This window comes from Halichoeres trimaculatus, unplaced genomic scaffold (assembly GCF_033239565.1).
Source record: "Halichoeres trimaculatus isolate MK-OKI-2021-1 unplaced genomic scaffold, fHalTri1.1 fHalTri1_scaffold_15, whole genome shotgun sequence".
Lineage (NCBI taxonomy): Eukaryota > Metazoa > Chordata > Actinopteri > Labriformes > Labridae > Halichoeres > Halichoeres trimaculatus.
Genome location: NW_027437193.1, coordinates 29,259,243 through 29,269,910, shown reverse-complemented (window position 1 = coordinate 29,269,910; position 10,668 = coordinate 29,259,243). Strand labels below are relative to the sequence as shown.

Here is a 10,668-nt window from a genome sequence, read left to right as displayed (position 1 = left end):
AAAGACGTGTAAACACAACACCTTCAAAGGTCTCTCTATCTGATTACAGTATCTAATATCTTTCAGTGTTTGTTTCTTATTGGCTGTGGATAAGCAGAGGCTGCTCATTTTCTCAGTTGTGTTTGCACATTTTCTGGCTGAAATGATCGGCTTTAACTGCGAAAGTGTCTGAATGAAACACATAGAAAAACAAAAACGCTTTCATCTTCTGCAGTTGTAATATGCAAGGCGTGGATGTGAAAATATAGAACTCCAGGAACCAGCCACAAGGATTAAATGAGCCAATCTCACTAGACTGATGCGTGGTTTTGCATATGCGGGTATCAGGATCAATCTTGTGTTTAAGGGCTAAAAATAAACTCCTCTTCACTGATTCCTTGCCGCCTTTTGATTCGGTTAAAAGACGATTACTGACAGCGCCACGGCCGTGAAAAAAAGAGTGTGGACGTATCTGTGAGGAAAAGCCTCTTCAAAGACACATCATCGCTGGTGCAATAACACAATGATTCACTCCTCGTATGTGGGACTCTTTTTTTAAACAGCAGCGTTTGCAGCCACTCAAGACCAACACCCGGCATGGGGCTGCTAATGATGCCGTTCAGCGTGCATGCAAATACAGCATGCAACTGCCTGACAGCATGTGCAATCCGTGGCATGTGGTATGAACATGTGTAGCAGCCAAACGTGAATTTGGAGAGGCCAGTGGTGGAAGAGAAGAAGACAGTGCACGCTTTTATGTAGGTCAATGTTTTCAGATCAGCCTAAGACTCATGCTTGTTTACGTGTGTGAGACGCACTGAGTGTGAGTGTGCGTGGGGAGGGGGAGGGGGCTTGTGATAACTGTATGTATGTTTGTGTGTGTATGTGTGTGTGGCAAGGGCATCGAATGGGTGAGGGGAGGGGGAAGGGGGGCTTGCCAGATGGAGATTCCAGGGCCAACCGTGAGACTGACCATTGTCTGGCCATCCTCAGCATCCCTCTAATTTGAAGTCTGTCTATCAATAATTCCAGCGTAGGGCATGGGTCAATGGGTTTATCCGCTGGTTCCACTCCCTGCGACATGCTCTCAGCATGCCTTTGCTGAGGTTTTGTGGGGATGAGGCGAGGGCTGATAAAAGCCAACAGAAACGCCATCTTGGAGGAGAGTTCAAACTAGGGCACTGATTCCTGGTGTGTAGTGGTGTAGAGACTTTGCTCCCCTGATTATCAGGTCTTATCGCTCGCGGACAGGCAAAGTGAGATCGGAAGCAGCACAAAGGAGGTGAATCTCGGTTTCTGACAAGAACGAGGTGCATCAGTTGGATGTGTTAAGGGTGCAGCAGTAGGAAGGCACAGTTCAAACAGTGTTTGAGCTGAATTAAGCCTGCCTGCCTAATCCCTGTAAGCCTGCAGCAGCACTCTGCACTAAAATCAGCTTGTTTATCACACTGTTTTTACCATCCAAGCCTTTCACATTGGATTGTTCCCACAACTTATCGATGGAAAACACTTTTCTTGTTCTATCTCTTTAAAAACAATTTAGTAACCTAGTTTTCACCCTGGATCTGCATGTCTCTATTCTTAACTCTCATCCCTTCATGAAATGCTCTGCCCTTCTTTTCCTATCTCATCTCGTGCCCTTCCATTTGCCCCAGTTCACATGGGTTGCAACAGTTGGAACACAGATGTGCACTTTGCTTGAAAAGTAAATGAAAGTGGCACACTGTTTCGGTTTCCAGGCAACAGTGTCACAGGTGAAGGGCAGCGTGAAGATTTTAGAGGCACAATGTCAAAAAGATTGCATGGCCAATCGTCTAGTGACAACATGCATGGGCGCTTGTGCATGCAAACACACACACATGCACAAGTGATCAGGGCAGTATGCTGGTCAAAGTAGAGATTAACCTGCAAACCAGGGCACATGCAGGTGTTACATTTGGCAGCCGTGATGCGGATTTGTAAGAGTTGAGAAAACATCATTTTCATGCATTACTGTGTTTGTAACATGAGCAGCTGCTTGCGTGTTTTTTGGGGGTGTTTTCGTTCTTATTTGGTGTTAGCATTTTCATGATGCATACTTACAATGGGGCTGTGTCCCTGCTGGATTGTGGACCAACGTGTCTTCTGTCTTCCCCTGGTAAGTCCAGTGTACAATAGTGAACTCTGACCTATGCTGGAGCACCAGTGCACTATTCCACTTAAATCCACAAAGACTGCCATCCATCGTATGCTCCCACTGCTTGACTTGCTAGAAGGACTCCCTGTGACCCAGGATGAGGCTGGTGCTAGAGGGAAGCTGGGCCATAGGGTGCCCAGCCCCAGGCTCCCTCCCCTGGGCACAAAAGGGAGATGCGACCCCTCCAGTCCAGATGTTGCTCAACTCCGATCCAGTAGCCAGCTTCACTGCTCCACACATCTGCACATGCTAGAGACAGAAAGAGGACGCGGTGCAGCGAAAGACCGCACCCGCAACTGCAAACATGACACAAATACACACTAAAACACCCACACTCCTTCACATCAAACTCCCCTTGCAGTTGCAGATCAGGCAGTCATAGACCTTCCAATGCGTCTGCTCCTGAATGTCTCTCCTTCAGCTTTGAAACGTCAGAATGCAGGAAATGTCTCAGAGTAGCACAGGTGAAAGAAAAGCTGATCCACAGTGAAGGTTAAAACGGAGGTAAAGCAAAAATGTTGTTGGTTTCAAGTCATGGATTTCCCTGCCGGCTCCTGCGCGTCCACCAAGGTATGTAGAGTCGCTCTGTGCTTAAGCAGATGACACCAGGCATCCCAGCTATAGATCACAACAAGATGAACACGCCCACTGCTTACTGTAGCTACCTTCCTCTACAACGTCATCCTCTCCCTCTTTCCCTCTCCTTCTTCCTCCTTTTCTACATGTCAGAATTCCTCTGGCTGTGCTCTCTAAAACTCTTCTTCTCTGGTTTTGTCTGGCTTCTGTTTGCTCTGCTGCTCTACTGTAACGGGAGCTTGAATGTGTTTTTCTGCTTTCAGCACCAAGGAGAGCTCTTCCTGTCAGAGGGTAAGGGGGGAGGAGGGGGGGTTGAGTGGGTGGGCACACTCAGAGGGGGCCAAGTGGAAAGAGCAAGGGGAAGGGAGGGGAGGGGGCTGAGTGGGAGGAGTCACTGGGTTGCCAGGGTGTGACCTCATTAGACACAACCTCCTCTCCCACTGGCAACCACTGCGCTCCCTCTCCATACACCCCCCCTCTCTGCTCCCTCCCCCCTCTCTTACAGCTCGTAAACAAGACCACGACACAAAAACACTTGCAGTGGATACACTGTGTTGCTCTCATGTGCAGAAGATGGAAAAAACAAGAGGATCAAATGCATTTTGGCAAAAAACAAAGAAAAAGATTTTTTTAGTGCAACAATTTCCAACACACACATTCACGCTGATGCCACATTAAAATATGTTTGCATAAACAAACAACACAAGCATTTCAGAAGAGAGACTGGTTCCCAGTGGCCACGAAGATGAGTGGGATGAAAGCAGGGACAGAGTTGAGCCTGAGTTGTGTGTTTGTCAGGGGGGCGACTGCAGCTTCTGCTCAACTGTCTGGGGAGTGAGTATTGGTTTCAGAGCTGCTGTCTGTTGTTTATGTGGCGGCAGCGCCTGTTATATGGTGCAAAAGCAAGGGTTGAGGGTGGGTGGGTAAAGGTGGGTGTGTATGTGTGTGTGTATGTGTGTAAGGGGGGGGGGGGGGGGGGGGGGTGCTGGGTTTGCTCGGCTGGATTAACACCGTCGACACAAAAGGATTAGGGAGCAGAGATCTGTTGTTTTCATCAACCCTTCCCTCCATTTCCCCTCACCCCCCGCCCTCCTCTGCTTCCCTCACTTTCCCCCCTCCCTCTAACTGTGGTGTTGTCTCACACTTTGTGATCAGTTATGAGCAGATTCAGTATAATGTAAAAAAATAAATAAAGCGAGAGAAAGGGAGAGCCAAAAAGAGCAACAACCCACCCTGTGTGAGTTCAGCCAGGCTACAGATGAACCACTGTGCTGGATTGCATCTGATTATAAAAAGAGGTATCTGTTTTGGAATGATGACAGCAGAGGTCATGCGGATACCTCTTTTGGTTATCATATCCAGTACGACGACAGAATTAATATTTTGGAGAAGAGGGGGAAGGGAAGGGAAGGATGAAGGACAGTATTTCCCTACATCCCACCCCTCTTATAACAGCACGCCCCACGCCATGAAAAGCCAATTGCTATGATCTCACTGAGATAAAATGCTCTGTCAAAAAGGTAGTCACCCCCTTTTTCTGTCTATTGTGCGGGATGTGGATGACTAGGCCAGCACAAAGCAAGTCACTCTATCCAGACCAACTCAGCACACGCACCCATGCACATGCACACACACAGAAAGTGCCAGTCTGACCCCGGTGCACAGCTCCTGTGTGCAATCTCAAAGGAAGTACTTAGACCCCATCAGAGTTCAATGAACACAGACAGAGAGGAAATCCCAGAGGTGAATGGGTTAAAAACACTTTTCCACCTTTGTGCACAACACTACTTTGTTTTGTGAACAGTGGAGGACGCTCCCTTAGGGACAGAATGGAGGGTGGAGTGTGAGACAAAGCCTGTAACTTTTCACTGTACACACTCTGACAGACAAAGACTTCCATTCAAAGATAGGGACACCCAAACAAGTTGATGTATAATTAGTTGTAAGTTTTGATGTATTCAAATGAATTTAAAGTCAGGTTTTAGTGACAAAATTACAATTTTTGTGTTGCATGAATTGATCAAATCTGGCTTTGGGGACAAATACACTGCAAAAAAATGAAATCCTATCAAGTTTTTTTTCTCATTTTGGGGTTAGGGTTAAGGTTAGGGTTATTATACTCTATACAAGCAAATTAACCTGACCAGCCCAGAAAAATGTCTTGTTTTAAGCTATTTAAAGACAAAAAAATGGTCTGGATTGCTTGTAACAAGTAAAAAAAAGGCAAAGGAACAAGAAAAATTAGCTAAAAAATGAGTTTGATTGATTTCACTTTAAGCCTTATAGATGTGCAATATTTTGCCAGAAAAAAAAAACAGCATCTTGACTTTTGCTGATTTTAAGGAAAAATGGGCACAGGCAACTTCCTCCAGGTCTTATTACATGAAACTTTTTATTTTTCATGTATTTATTTATTTATTTATTTATTTGGTTAAAGCCTTTGCAGTTTAAAAAATGGCATTCTGTCACAATGCAATGTTAATTGTTTAGCCCTACAAAATGGTGAAAAGACCATTTGTCTAATGCTAAATATGAAACATTTTCATGTTTTATTGACAAAAAGTACAATTTAAAATGATGCCAGCAATAAGATTAAAAAACTATCTAAACTAGTTGAATGTATTAATAGTTAGTTTTGATGTATTCAATTAATTGATAGTCAGATTTTTGGAAACAAGATTATAATTTTTGTGTTGCAATAAATAATTAAATCTGGCTTCGGGGACAAAGTGTTTTCAAGTGTTTTTGTCTCATTTTGGGGTTAGGTTAGGGTTAGGGTTATTACACTCAATATGAGCAACATTAACCTGACCAGTCCAGAAAAACGTCTTTTTTTCAAGCTATTCAAAGACAAAAATAAGGTCTGAAATGCTTGTAACAAGTAAAAAAAAAAAGAAAATTGCCAAAGGAACAAGAAAAATTAGCTCCAAAATTTGTTTGAAACTAGAATAATGTCTTAATACAAGTGACTTTTCTCATGTTACATGTAATTCAGAGCTCATTTTTGTCTTTAAATAACTTGAAATAAGACATTTTTCTGGACTGGTCAGGTGAATGTTGCTCATATTAAGTCTAAAAAGACATTTTCCCTCTGAAAATAAGAAAAAGAAAACACATGATAAGGTTTCAGTTTTTGCACTGTATGTGATAAAATTGGTGGCAAAAGGCCAGAAATCGACAAGTGATCACGATGGATCTGATGATTTTACAGTCAGATCGTATCTCTCATTAATTCACTGCCTTGTCAATAAAATCCATTGAGCCAATCAGTGATTTAAGCTACTACTAAAGTAACAGTAGCACCTAATGTATGTAGTTGAGCACTGTGGCAACAATGATCATCTACAAACACAGCCCAATATGCCCTGTAGCTGAGGCCTGGTGCTCTGTTCAATCATGCATGTAATGACGCTGTATTGATCCACTGCTGTAACAGGCTAATGAAGAGTCTATAAAACCATTTTACCAATCAATTAAATGCTGCTCAGGAAACAGAGTCGTTATAAATAACGCATGGGCTGTGTTTAAAAGGATTCATTAGTTGTGGTTTGTTGCTTTAACAGATTGAAAACATATACTGTTTGCTGTGAGAAGGATCTGGAAGGCTTTGGTGGCACTCTCTACTTTCTGCTCTCCCTGGGAGTGCCATGCAGGTAAGGATAGATAGTGAGACAGTGGCACTAAAGATGTCAGACTCTCATTAAAGATGCAGCACGACTTACTTCCACTCCTCACATCTCCATTTGAGAGAATTGGAGCATAAGGTTCCAGTTTTGGCCAGCAATATGCAGACTTTTGACCACTCTGTGCTTCATATATGCATGCTGGTCTGATATAAATATGCACCTTTTTTATACTTAATGCATTGCATGCCCAGTTTAGAAATCCCTGAGTGCAATATTCAGCATTACTTATATTTTTCAGAATCTTAACCACACATTCCTTAGATTTCAGCTGCCCAGTATGAGCTAATGTTCTACTTAATCAAAGCTCTCAACACTCATTTATTACCACTTCCTCCCTCTAGAGATTTCAAGCTGAGGCATGTCTCTAAAGATCACCCTCCACACTTCCCGCTGTTTCCCCAAGACAGGGAGGTGACAATGGGGAGACTGAATAGTGTAATCTCTTGTACAGGCAGTTGGGGGCTTCAATCTTTAGGGTTTAACCCCACATAAACCTCCTAAATCAACAGTTTAAACGGACAGAACTGATAGGCTAAAGCACCCAGAGACTGTCTAGTAACCAGTGACTCCAGAAACAGCATGAGGGCACATAATGAAGGATCCCCTGCTATGACTGCTGAACTCATGGTCAAAGCATTATTAGGGCTTAATTGGCATCCAAAGAGACAGAGTGTTGATGATCATTTAAGGAAGCTTAGCATATGCATTTTTCTGCTTGTGAAATTGTAATTCACTGATAAAAGCAGATGCTGTGTCAATGTCAGGTTAACATCTATGTTCAGTGAGGAAGGCTGTGACTGATGACCTTCTGCCAACCCCTAAGGATGCATCAGATGAGCTCATTTGATGGTGGCTGTTGGGGGACACAGGGACCTCCTGTCACCTCAGGCAGGATAAAACTATAAATACTGAGTTGTCCTCTTCTAAAACCTTGAACCATCTCACTCTGAACAGTAACTTATCATGTGTAAATAACACCCCTGAGTGACATCTGAAAACTAGGGTTAATGTCGCCATCTGCTGACAAACTTGGAAAGTGCATCTTGAATAAACATGCATAAACATCTCCTTTGTCCCCTTTTAGTTATACATAGTTTCACATTTTTCTGCCCATACTTTTAAATGTTAAGTCACAAGTATTCAATTCAATATTGATGTTCCCTATTTTCTTTCACAACTTACTGCTCGTCAGTGACATACGGATCTCTATTTTGTGTTTCTTTGGTAAAATGCCACCCAAATTCAAAAATAGTAACAGTAATAAACAATTTGTCCAGCTATTTAAACCCTATGTTTAATCAAAATAGTATGGCTGAACGATTTCGGGAAAAAGATGGAAAAAAATAAATTGTGATTTATTTTAATTAATGTTGCATTGGTGACTTAGCATGCATTTTATTTTATTGTATTTCTTTTTTTTATTATTTTTATTTTTTATTATTTATTTATTTATTTATTTATTTTTATTTTTATTTTATTTTATTTTATTTTATTTTAATTTATTTATTTATTTATTTATTTTTTTTTTTTTGGGGGGGGGGGGGGGGGGTTACTTTTATCTTCGGCATTTTTCACTGAACACAGGCAATAAATCATTCTATAGTATGTCCAACACACCAAAGCACCAAAGGATACTGTCAACATATAGACAAGTCTGTCCTGTAGGCCAGGTCAACATGTTATGATGAAATTAGATGAATTGATTCATGAATTTATATGAATAACATAGCTTTATTTAACTACTATAATCACAATACAATATTGACTGATTGATTTAACTTCAAGCCTTATAGATGTGCAACTTTTTGCCAGAAAAAAGAAAAACAGCATCTTGACTTTTGCTTGTTCTAAGAAAGAATGAGCAGAATTTATTACATTCCCTCCAGGTCTTAGCACATGAAACATTTTACTTTTTTTTTTAGCTGCAGCCTTTGCAGTTTGAAAATTGCATTCTATCACAATGCCATGTTAAGTGTTCAGCCCTATAAAATAGTGCAAAGACCCTCTGTCTAATGCTAAATATGAAACATTTCCATGTTTTATTGACAAAATGAATTATTTTAACATGATGCCCGCAACAACCTTAAAAAAAGCTGGGGCAGGAGCAACTAAGCTCTGGAAAATTATGATAAAAAAAAAAACCTCTGATGACAAGTTAGCTTAATTTGCAACAGGTAAATAACGTGACTGGAGATTGAAAGGGCATTTCAGAGAAGTTTAGTGTCTCAAAGGTGCAGTTAAAGAGAAGCTCACAACTTTGTGAAAGACTGAGAAAATTGTTCAATAATTTTAAACAAACAACAAATAAAAACCTGAACTATGGAACAGCTGAAATCCTGAAATAACTGACAAATATGAGCATTAATTCATATTCAATACTTCAGAAGCTGGTCTCATCAGTCCTTAAAATTAACAAGTGAAACAAAACAAGCATGTCACAGTCCCAATACATAAGTTTGAAATGGGTTTAACGAAAGCATACAAGAAATACAACACAGCACTTATAACATTGCCTTGATGGGGTAAATAAGAAATGCTGAACAGAAAAAGTGTTGTGCACAGAAATGAGCCGAAAAAGATCAGTCCCAAAAATTAGACATTTTAACTTTGGACTTGTCTTACTGAGCACATTCAAAAGCAAACCTTAACTCTGATAAAGGTAATACAAAGTTGGTAAAAAGCTTTCTATTTGAGACAAATGCAAAGCACCTTACCATGTTTCACATTTTCTAATGCAGTCATACTCACCACTTCCCTGTGGGTACTGTGACATGAACAGGTTCAGCATGCAGCATAACCTGACACCTGTGGACAGGTACAAAGGACCAACCATCTACTGCAGGTAATATACATATGCGTTACATGTTGTGTTTTCTTACCTATTTTGCCCTTCGCCTACCCGTGGTCAAATCAAGAAGTGGAATTAAACTGATCCCAGTTTGACTTGAGGCAACTTAGTAGGCTACATATCAAACTAAGTTAATAGTAGCTACAGGTAGCATTTCTAGTTACCTAGTTCCTGGTCGTCCTTTGCATACAACCAACAAACGAGGTTGGGAAACAACTGAATGCAGTAAATGCCATATCATCCAACCTTCCATCCATCATCCTTTATCCTTGACGCTTTCCTGTTTCGGGGTCGCTGGGGGCTGGAACCGATCCCTGCCGGCTGGCTGCCATTGGGTGTAAAGCAGGGTACAACCACTAATACCGTTGACAGGTTGCTACTTGCCAACCAATCACTGAGCTAACACGACAACAATCAACGACTCCCACATACACTGACTTCGTTTACTGTTTAAACGAATTTTTTGCAGACTTTTTAAAAAGTGTTTTTCACCATGCTATTCCCCTCATAGACGCTCAGTGAGGTAAATAAACACCTGTTTTTAATTGAAGTCAATTAGCGAGTGATTCCAGCTGGCCACGTGAACAACGGTGAGTATTACCTTGAATGAGTATTTTGTGTGATACGTTTAGGCCTACTTCGTGAATGCCAACGTTTTCAAATGAAACTTTTGCTCTTTGACAACCTGCTAAACTGGGTGGGAAGTGGCTACCAAGCTTCTGTTTGCTAGTGTAGTGTTTCCACGTTTTTTCCACCTTAAGTTTGTGTCAGTGAAAAGGCTCATAAAAGCACTATCTTCTTGTATGCATTACAAAAATAGAAAGAACAGCGTCAGACAACCAAACCACATACTTTCAGCACACAAAAGTCTACCTTTTTAATCTTAATTGTGTTTGCTGCGTTTTTTATTTTTTATTTTTTAAACCAAACTCAAGTTATGGAAAGTTTGGCTGCTTCAAGAGAGACTGTTCTTGTGGCGCAGCCGGGGTGTTCGGTCATTGAGAACTGCTACTTTGTCGTTCTGCGCATGCGCTCTACGCCATTAGTGTCCCATAATTTTTGGCTCCCCGTAAGTACTTGCAGCAGTTATTGGATGGGGTGCTTTTGAATTATCAAAATATACTCCCGCCCCGAAGTAGTGATAAAAACACATCAAAACTAGATGGGATTAATGTCGCAGGGGTATAGGGGTGAATATTAATGATTTGTTAACATACTGAGTACCGAAAGTTTTATTTGATGGGGTGGAGTTGAATCCTTATCAAAATATGATCCTGCTACAATTTTGATTAAAAATAGAAAAAAAACGCAAGAAGGTTCTTTTTTAACATGGTAACGTGAGCTTGGTTAGATGGACACAATTATAATGGACCCAGCTTTAGGAAAAAAAACAGCTGTACCAA

The 10,668-nt window shown here is 41.2% G+C and overlaps 1 protein-coding gene across 1 annotated transcript in view; it reads left to right on the top strand.

The window, feature by feature from the left end:
• Nucleotides 1–9,634: 9,634 nt before the first annotated feature.
• gpc5c (glypican 5c) overlaps nt 9,635–10,668 on the top strand; it is a 168,392-nt gene continuing 167,358 nt past the window's right edge. The window contains exon 1 of the mRNA XM_074689001.1: nt 9,635–9,855. The gene's annotated coding sequence lies outside the window, so the exon portion shown is untranslated. The remainder of the gene's footprint in view (nt 9,856–10,668) is intronic.